We start from the raw sequence: 11,185 nt of genomic DNA, 5'->3' as shown, positions 1-11,185 counted from the left end.
CATCACTTTGTGAGCAAGTACTCCAGAAATCGTGAGCAGAGAATAAAGATGCCTGTTCCAAACCTTATATCCTTTTGAAATTCTGAGTTTATCACTTAAATTCCTGTGAATGCTGCCTATACACAAAAACAACAGTAAATGTTTATTTTACTGCTAAAGCCTTGGAACCTGTCCCCAAAAATTAGAGTAACATTTTCATACTTTCCATAGAGATAGTGACATTTATCCTCTGGCTTTATGTACTACCATGATACCTCTACAGTTTGAGAATGAAAATACATATTGTTAAAGAAAAAGTTTTAAAGACAAGAAATTTAAAAAGAGGAAAATAAAGGTGGAATATATTGAAATCATGAATGAAATTAGTAAAATGCCTTACCAACTGTGGCTTTATCAATCATGTTTTTGTTTTTCTGCAGAACAGTTGTATATGAATAAAATTTTTAAATAGCACACATATATTTCCACATATAATAGACCCAATCCCTTTAACCAAAACAGTCTACTAGAATTATTACTTCCCCAAGTTTTCTGAACCATTTAAATGAGTCTAGGGGGCGCTTCAAGTATAAGGCATCTTTTTTAAAACCCATACTCTTTAATATGTGGAGAGAAGAATAGAAATACATTGTCCTTCAGGATCTTGGCAATTTGTGAACATGTGAAGCAGTTACACAAGCACTTAGCTAAAACTTGCTAAAAATGCAAAGGAGAATGTAAGTGTAAGATACACTAACTTTTGAGTCAGTAAGGAGTGGTTTGAAAACTTTAAAATGAAATGCACATTCAATAATATGAAAATTCTAAAAGAATCTGCCCCAGCACATTCCATCACTTCAGCAATATTTCCTGAACCACTAACAGTGATCTCAGAGAAAAGTTACCTATGTGGTATATGGGTGCGTACGTGTGTGTGTGTGTGTGTGTTTAGTGTTGGTTTCACTGAGATAGATAAATTTAAGAAAGATTTCTAACTCGATCTAGTTTTTTTTGGAAGTGGATTTTTAGTAGAATTTTTATTTACTGAAAGTGAAATTTTTAAAAATACATTACATGAAATTTCTCTGCATACTCTTGGTGTGGTCAACCATAGTTTTGCCACACGCTATACTTCTCAGTAATGTCATACCTATGGTTGGCAATGTGTGACTGTGCAAAATATAAATGGCAGGACAACACAGCATGCTTAGTAGATGTGGAACACAGATTTGGATCCAAGATTTTAAGAATGTAATCGATTATGTGATTCACAGAATCCAAGAGATAATAATAAACCACTGACAGGACATTCTTTTCCTTCCATACTTGTTTTCTCATCTAGTCTCAAAGTGTCTGGAGTCATCACTGACATCTCCCTACTTCAGGTCACATATTTAATAATCAAGTCCCGTAGTCCACTGTCATGGACCTTTCAAATCAATTTCTTCCTTTCTACTCTCATTGCCACCACCATATTTCAGGCTTGGTTCACCACAATCTGTTCTGTCACAATACAGGCCTCACACTAATCAATCCTGAAAATGCCATCAGGTTAATCTTCATAAAACCAATTCTGGACATGTCATTCACCTGCTCAAATATTTTCAACAGTTCCCCAATGCCTAGAGAATAAAGTCTATATTTCTTAGCTTAGAATTCAAAGTGTCCCCTATATTATAGTTATAGGTAGATATTTGGTTTCTTCTTAGGTGGTAGGACCATTTTTTACTTTTGTGCCTATAAAGTAACAGGCACAGAAATTTATTCATTCCTATAGATTCTATCATGGCTCACATATCTACCTTTCTCAACTCTAACATTCAATTATCATAGGATTAAGCTCTCTTATTTTTTAATTTCCTCTGGACTATAACATTCATTGCTTCAGAAATTTTTCTACCATAGCTTTTCAGAATTAAGTATCAGAGGCAATTTCTCAAAAGTAGCCACCATTGTTTATTCTTTATTATCGATACGAGACAAAAGAAGAAAAGATATTCGGTTACTTACCTGTGGAGCATAAAGCCCTTGGAGTCAGAGACTGACCCTATCTTTAGTCTTCCTCATCTTTCCATCTTTACTTCCTTCTCCAATTCTTCAGTAATCTTGTATAAATCCAACAAATGTGTTTGCTAATTTCTGAATGCCCTGCCACAGAGAAATTAGGTAAAAGAAAAAAAGGGTCAAGTGATATTTTTAAAGGCCATATTTGCCTGAACTAATTATTTTATTTTGCTGTGAGTTAGACACTATGGCTGCATTAACAGTCCACTTATTCAGGAGTAGTTTATCAACGCTGCCTCTCTCCTCACAGAGAATGATTACAGGTGAATCTCCACATGGCTAATTTAGATGGGAGCTCACTTATCAGACCACTTCTGTTCAATTCAGAACTCAAAATACTTTGGAGGCCCCATAAATGTTAAATAGCACAAAGAATAATAATAACTAACCTCTTCTTAGTACATGTGTTCCTGAGTACACATACTTAAAATTTCCCCAATTATAATTCAAGAACATTTCAGTTCCCTTTATTCAGGACCATTATTCAGGCTCTTCTGGAAATGTTTTATTCAGGCTGCACATCTCTCCTCTGCAGTCTCTGATTTAGAATTCAGCTCTCTGGTAATGAGTGGAAATTGGGGTCTGAAAGAGAAAAACCATTTTCTTAAATAATGCTATAGGCATACATTGTCTTAATCTGGAAAAAAGATGAAACCCTAAAATACTTTCCTAAACTGTTAAAACACCTGAGATTTGAAAACAGAGGGGGGAACAAAGCAAATTACAATACAATTCAACTAAATTTTTTAAATATCTGTGATCACATCTGTGACATTACAACATAATCGTATGAGTAACATGAAAGGATGGTCTGAAAGCAGTTTAGTGGTGTTCTCCAGGCAAATGTGCAACCTGACTAGACATGCATTGTGGGTAAAAGTAAAAACTAGGAAATATCTTTTTTTTGTGGTGGTGACAGTTGCTGTTATTGTTGTTGCTATTGATAATAAAGAAAAAGGCCTGATCTCAATAGGACATCTGCACTCAACCCTTTCCCTGGGCTGTAGTTTATCCTCCTGTTCATACCTGAGGACAGTTGGGGCAGCCTCTTAAGCACTGTATTGAACTCTGAAAAAAAACCCTTCCAAAATAAATCAGCCCTGTTTATCCCCAGCTCAGAGAGTCGGGGCAACTCATCATGAGACTTCCCTGCTTTTCACCGTGGAACAGGCTGTTTTGCTTCGGCTCTTTCATAAACTCCAGTCTAACACATATCTACTTGGCCATTCTTGGAAAACACAGAAATAAAAACAGCCAGTTCTGCAGCATGTGAGTACTATAAATTCAGAGTGCTTTGAGGGTCTAGCTGAGGCAACGGGGACCTCACAGCTGAATGAATGCTTGCTAATGGCAGAGTGGAAGGACATGATGGACAAAGAAGCAAAGTCAGACAAGTGTCTCTGCGAGGAAATGTGCCTACCCCACAATGACATGCCCAGGAAATAAGGATGCATTTAGAACCACCTTCTTTTTAAATGGCCACCATAACAAGAGCTGTTAAGTATTAAACAGGTGTGTGCTATCCGTGATTGCATTTGGATCTCCCAACTTAGTGGTGTCAGTAGAACTAATGACTGAGACAGATAAAGTGGCATACTTCCTGCATGGATTAAGATTCTGCATGAAAACCAAAATAAAGTGCTGCACACCTGCCACATTTGAGAAAACATAGTCATAATTCCTAAGATGCTTATCTAAACTTTCTGGTCTTAAATTCTCAAATGGATCAGCTCAGAAAGATTTCAGATATTTGGAAGTTAGAGGAAATCACAAAAACTTCTGTGGGCATATATCAGTTCCAAATCTTTTACTCAGGAGGGCTTCAAAATTACATTTGCTCTGACTCCTGCATGTGTGATCTGATAAGATCACTGACATATATTAATTACTGTAAAAAGAAACAAAACAATGACCCAGAATGAATAAAACAATGGTTTAAAAATATCCCTCATTCCAATGCTCTATACTTGAATTAGTTAAATTTAAGAATATATACGTTAACTCTTATTTTGCAGGTAAAATAAAAGCTTGCCAAATATTTTGAAATTTCCCCTTCGAATTTTAAACTACCTTATAAACATTATCTTTTTTCCTTTTTTTTTCTTCTATAGGAGTAAGACTGTATTTGAACTTTTTCTGACAACATCTTCTCAGCTCAGTAATTCAAAAAAATCATCTGCTCTATTCAAGATGTACTGCTATGCATTATACAGTGTAAAGTGATAAATAAGACATTAGCCCATATTATCAAAAAACGTATTCTATGAATGCAAATTACATGCTTAGAAAACACAAATATAACATATAAAGAATTAAATGCCCTAAGAGGGATACAAAATAATTAGAGGAATGAAAAAAATTTAAATTAGAAATTATATTTTCAAAAATTGAAGATTTTATTATTAAGATACATTTTGGACAAATGTAAGAATTTTAACAAAAATAAGACGTAAGGTCTTTTCAGAAAAAGAAAATATTTGAAGTAATATTAAAATAAACATAATAGAGGCACCTGGGTGGCTCAATCATTAAGCATCTGCCTTCGGCTCAGGCCTGATCCCAGGGTTCTGGGATCGAGCCCCGCATCAGGCTCCTCCGCTGGGATCCTGCTTCTTCCTCTCCCACTCCCCCTGCTTGTGTTCCCCCTCTCACTGGCTGTCTCTCTCTGTGTCAAATAAATAAATAAAATCTTTAAAAAAAATAGACATGATAGAATGAAGTCATCTTTGTAGATAGGTTAGGGGCTCAGATTGCCTGAAACACAGGGTACATGAAGAGAAAGTAGTTGATTAAAATGCAAAGGACAATGGGGGTAAGATCATAGAAGCCTTTAGCAGTATTAATCAGTATGAAATGTGTTCCATAAGCTGTGGAGAATTACTAACATGAATTTTTCACTAATTCATTTTATGATTTTATGTGGCAAGTAACATGTAATAATATGACAGAAAAAAATAATATTACATTATATCTCACCACAGTTAACCATTCCGTGTACACCAGTGTAAAACCCTTACAAACATGAGACTTTACTGAGCATCATGTTAAATTACCTGCTTTTTAAATGATATATGTATATATATTTAATATATAATGAAAGTCCTTGCATAACACACTTTTCATATCTTTCTTTTAAATAACTTCATGAAAGTTAATTTCTTGAATGTATCCTAATTTATATAGCAATTTCTATATTTTCACACATTAAATTGCTTTTTTTAAAAAGATTTTATTTATTTATATTTATTTATTTATTTATTTAGAGAGCACTTGTGCAATGGGAGGGACAGAGGAAGAGGTAGAGACAATTTCAAGCAGACTCCCCACTGAGTATGGAGACTGACATGGGGCTCGATCTCATGACCCCAAGATCATGACCTGAGCTGAAATTAAGAGTCAGATGCTTAAAACTGACTAAGCCTCCCAGCCCACACATTAAATTGCTTTTTATCATTATTACAAACAAGTACAACAAAAATAAATATTTATTAAGTACCTACCATGTGTCAGATGCTGTTCTAGATAATTTTCATGAAACAGAATAAAATAGACTAATTTCGTGCTCCCATGGACCTTAACATTTGGGATATACAATAATATTTTTGTACATGCATCTTTATCATTGATTTACTTGTATCTTTACAACAAATGCTGGATGTAAACTTTCAATGCCAATAGAATTGAATGTTTTTAAGGGTATCAATGCATGCCCCACAAGCTGTGTATAAGAGTATATTTCTGCCCATACCTCTGATAACATATGGCTACCAAACTTTTTGTCCTTTGTCAAAAAGGATGTAAATTACAAATCATTTTTATAAGGTATCTTCTTTTTTCTTTTTAAAGACTTTACCCATCTTAGAGAGAGAGAGAGAGTGTGTGTGTGCAAGCAAGTGGGGGGAGGGACAAAGGGGGAGAGAGACAGAATCTGAAGCAGACTCCACATGCTCAGCATGGAGTCCAACACAGGGCTCAACCCACCACCATGAGATCATGACCTAAACCAAAACCAAGAGTCTGTTGCTTAACCGACTAAACCACCCAGACACCCCTATAATGCATCTTTTTTACATTGCTACTGATTTTCAACATTTTCATTTTATTGGTTATTCTTTTGCCATGTATAAAATGCCTATTTATCCCTTTAGCATTAAGATTTTCATTTTTTTCACTTTTATTTCCTATTTATTTGTGACATTTCATTATAAATTAAGAAAATTCTCTGTTAGGGGTCCCTGGGTGGCTCAGTTGGTCAAGCACCTGCCTTCAACTCAGGTCATGATCCCAGGGTCTCTGCTCATCAGGGAGTCTGCTTCTCCCGCTTCTGGCCACTCCCACTGTACTCTTTGTTAAATAAATAAATATAAACTTTTTTTAAAAAGAAAATTCTTTGTTAGATATATATTTTTCAAAAATTTCCCCAACCGACATATATATGAGGGAAAAATATCTATTTTTTAATTTTTTGTGGTAAATTTTACTAGAAAGGTTTCTGACGATTTTGGTTTCTGGTGTTATGTTTTTAAATGACTTACTAACGTCAATAGTTATACAATTTACCTATTTTTCCTCAAACACTACAAAACATTTTTTACATTTGAGAGATCAACAACTTTATGTTGTGTGGTATAGGAGTCAAATTTGCTTTCCTAAGAGGTGAGCCTCCTACCTCCATACCATTAATTGACCGATCCATCATTATCCTCAAAGATTTGTTCTCAAATAGTAAGTTCCTCTGTATAAAAGTGTTCTTTCTCTAAGACACAGGGTGCAAAAATTTTCAAAATAGCTCAGCAAAACTACTTTTTCCTTATGTTTTCCCAACACTTCAGTAAATCCTGTCCAGGATTAAGACAGTGGCTGCAATTCCTTACTGATATAAGATAATTCTGAAGCTTCTGAAGTTCCCTCCTAATTTTTCCCTAAAAGCTGATGATTCCAAAAGTCACTGTTTGCTTATTTTTTTAATTTCTAAACATTTTACTTTCTAATACCCATGTATTATTTCATTTTTTAATATGAACACATGGCCCAAATCTTTTAATGAACTGTAGCTAGAAAAAGGGACAGTGGCTGCTTACAGGTAAGATTTCTATCTGTAATTTAAGATTCATGCTATTTGGATAAACCATAGGACCTAGCAAGCACCTCCATATATCTCTTAAACAGGGGGCTAATACAGCTAAGTCCTGATCTTGAAGGAGCCATTAACATTAATGGAAAGTAAAAGAATTCCCAAATGAGAAATGAAACTATTAAAACTAGATTGGGAAAATGGGGGCAGAGGTAATTGCTTAGCCATTTTCTTCTTTTCTTGTAACATCCAAGTGATAAGGTCTTTTTCTTTTTCCCTCCCCAAGGTTTAGGTGTAAAGACTTTCAAGTCATATTTAAAACGTAGCTGGTTTAGGAGGAGCCCAAACTTCTGTGCTTAAATTACAGAATCTAGTTCAGAAGCCATATCACTGCAGAGGAATGCATGAGTTACTCAGGAACTTTTCAAACTAAATAGGCCTTCCCACACACACACACCTATAATGGAGGTCTTCCTGTGCTTCCTATTTGCCTTTAAAATCACTACAAAGTAAGCTATAGCTTCTAACGGAAGTGGATCAAATTTCTGGGATGCACTGAGAATCATTTCTTTATTAACCATAAAAGATTGAGAAACACCTTTACATTAACTAAGAGTTTAACATGCACTCATTCAATAAACATTTGTTTGAACAACTACTACCTGCTTAATGCCTAGCCTTTAGGAATATAACAGTGTGAGGAAGAGGCATAAGATTAAATAAGCCAGCAAGTTTAGCATGGAGAGACCCATGACAGGTGTAAAACAGACCATGATGGGGGTACGCAGAACCAATATCAATTCCATCTTGGCCAGTCAGGGAAAGATGTCCAATGGAATTGGTATCTTTGTTGAAAACTAAATGACGAAATAAGTTAGGCAAAAAGTAGGAGGACAAAGTCCCTGACAGAGGCAACAGCTTATATTAATGTCCAGAAGTGAGAAATTATGAGATGTCTGGAGAAACTTAAAAAAAAAAAATCCAGAATGACCAGAGTGTAGAAGTCAAGTCAAAGAAAGGAAAGACACACAAGATAAAAGATAAGGCTGAAGAAGCAAAAAGGGTGATCATGAAGCCCCACTAAGCCACACGAATTCGTCTGAATTCTACCAAAAGAGCAGAGAAGAGCAAAGTGATTATTTTAAGCAGAAAAGCAACCTAAGTTTTTCCTTTGGAAAAAAACTCTGACTGCAATGTGCAAAACATGTGAGAGGAGGGCAAGTCTAGAGCTATGGAAATAAGTTAATATGCAAAGGTGTCTTGTGTTCACTTCTTAGTAAGAGTTCATATAAGTATTAAACAACCAGAACTCTCTGGCTAACCATTGATTACTCTGTGAATTATCTAGTTAAAACACAGTGTCTTAATGGTTATACTTAACAATTGCACTGTTTATAATTTAAGTTGTTTACTATCTGAGGTTTAACACTCAGAGAATTGATTAAATTGGGTAACTCCCCTCTTGGATGGAAGCAATAACCTTCAATGGAATGCTAACTACCTCTAAGAATTATGTTGAACTCAGACTTTCTTTGCCATAGGCAGAAGTAATTGATTTTAGGCTGGGTGAACAGGTTCTTAATACATATGCCCACAGGGAGAATGTCATTTTAATAAGATGCTTCTATAAGCCACATCCTACTTAAAACAGAAGGTTTTCCCTTTGCCTTCATAAGCAAAAACTGAAGGAGTACTGTTTGCCCTTAAGTTCATAGTAACCAACTGTGAAGTAACAGAATACTGAGTCGGCAGTCTGCACAGTGTCCCTTTGCCAATTCAGCTATCTATGTTTTGTTTTGTTTGTAGCTGAAGCTTTCCTAGGAAAATACATCTATGTTTAATATTCTCGAAAACCACTAATTAGTATACCTAAATCTGCTTGGATTGGATCTGCAGCAGTTGTTCTCCTGATTTCCCAATCTATTGTTTTGTTCTGCTGCCACCATGTTGCAGCTAAAATAAAAGTATTCAAATAACTAGAAATTGGGGAGGGGAGATAATAAAATAAACAACTACATCTCAAGAGATCAAGGCAAAAAATGGAGAGTCTTCGAAAAATAGGAAATCAGTGATTCATTGATGTGGTCAGATTTTGATGTTGATTCACAGATTTGACCCAATGGAGTATAAGCACTGAGCGTTGTTCAAGACTACTAACTGATTGTAGGAAAACTTGTTTTTACATATCCACTTCAATTCATGTTTGTATAGCGTCTGTTAAAATTTTTAATTCTGGTAAACGTTTTCCAGCTCACAGAATACATTAATGTGTATATATATTATATATATATAATTATAATATATATGTATATTATATACATATATATATACATATATATGACATTAAATTTATGAATACATCCATGTTCATATATTTAGACCTAAGTTATCAATCTAACAATATTAATATTAGAGAATCAAATTTACTGCCCATTGTTCTTACATCTAGTTTACCAAAATCCCACATATAGCCTACTTTCAGGCATTTATACAAAATTAAATATGTTTTTAAAAAACAGTTGCTTTAAACTTTTCAAGTTACAGTTGGTATTATAGTCCTTTAACAATAATTTTCACAAACTTTAATTTATCACAACCTACTGGTGGTAACCTGGCTTATTTTATGTAATACACAGATGAACTTTTACAAATATTTTATTAGTTGTGTATTTGTTTCAAAGTCAGTTGGGAAAATAGAGCTAGCACACGAAAGCCATGGATATTAAGGTGCTTGGTTACAGGGACTTGGTTGCCAGCCCCAGGGACAAAACTATCCTGGACATGAATGGCCTGAGCTCATCATGATCCATAAGCGCCACTGTCCCTATTCCCTCCTGTAACAAATGGAACTGCGCAGAAGCCAAGATCTCGCTGTCACCCAAATCCACATTTCCCTACCATCCGCAGAGAGTAGGGCCCCTGGAATCATCTCCCAGGCTTCAGCCCCAAGAATCACTGGGACCCACCCAGAACACCCTGGCCCATTTCTATCATCATCCTACCCAGATTCCAATATGTACAAGCAGCCATGCATCCACAAGCAGAAAATCCATGTAAAGCAGCTCTCAGAGCAAGCCTTTCATTGAGGATCTTATCATTGAATCATCCGTGTTCCCTGTAGTCCAGCCCCTGACTCCAACCAGCCCACCAAGATTGAAAATGATTATTGGACATCCCTCTGTCACTGGTCATTGTGGAGAATGAAAGAAGCAGAAGGCATCACAGAAAGAGGCAGAGGCAGAGGATAACTCCAGAAAAAAAAAAGAAGGCTCTCAGGAAGGGTCAAAGACAGGAACTTAGTAAGGCGACTTTCTAACTTGAGAAAGATAATCTTGAAGGAAGAGATAAAAAAGTCATTGCCTACCTACATGAGGAAAACCCAGTCTCTACTGGATCAGACACCCTTCCGAATCTCCCTGCACCCTAGGACATCTAAGTGTTCTCTCCCTGACTATGTCAAAACCACCTGAGCTAGCTACAGTCCACAGACTTCAGCCCATGGGGAGTGAGACTGGAAGGCAAGGCCTACAGATCTGTCACTATGAGGTGCTGGTTGCAACCAATGAGAGTGTGAACCAAGTTTCCTCCAGGTAGGGATCAGATGAAGTTTGAGATTTGTCTGTCAAGTGAGGACTTACCAAGGGTATTTTCCATATCTCCTAAAGAATTTGACAAACTGTTCTGTGTAAACAGAACAAACTCAAGAAAATGTACTCTTCTGATCATCCCCACCATGCCTCTCCATGACTGACACTCACCCCCACTGCTCCAGGGCTCTGGAGCCGGGGTCACTGATCCCAAGGCATCCTTTTCCCATGGTGAGCAGGGAGCCTCTTGGGGGAGCAGAGAGGTGGCACAGAGGTGGATCTGGCTCCATTCCACAAGTGGAGAGGCAGCCAAAACCTCTGCAGCCCTGGGGTTGTGAGACATGGACTTCCTTCCCCATAATGAGGGGTGGGGGTACTCTTTCTCATCCCTGGTACTCACTGCAGAAGGCAAATCCAGTCTGGACTCCAGTAGATACAAAGTTAATGTCTGTGCCCTCCCTCTGCCCACATCCCCACAAGA

General features: G+C 36.5%; 1 pseudogene; it reads left to right on the top strand.

The window, feature by feature from the left end:
* The first annotated feature begins 9,832 nt into the window (after positions 1-9,832).
* On the top strand, positions 9,833-10,868 carry LOC100483521 (annotated as a pseudogene).
* The last annotated feature ends 317 nt before the right edge of the window (positions 10,869-11,185 follow it).

The sequence above is a fragment of the Ailuropoda melanoleuca genome, chromosome 3, assembly GCF_002007445.2.
Source record: "Ailuropoda melanoleuca isolate Jingjing chromosome 3, ASM200744v2, whole genome shotgun sequence".
Lineage (NCBI taxonomy): Eukaryota > Metazoa > Chordata > Mammalia > Carnivora > Ursidae > Ailuropoda > Ailuropoda melanoleuca.
Note: the sequence above shows the minus strand (reverse complement) of the source record. Positions and strands in the feature narration are given on the sequence as shown.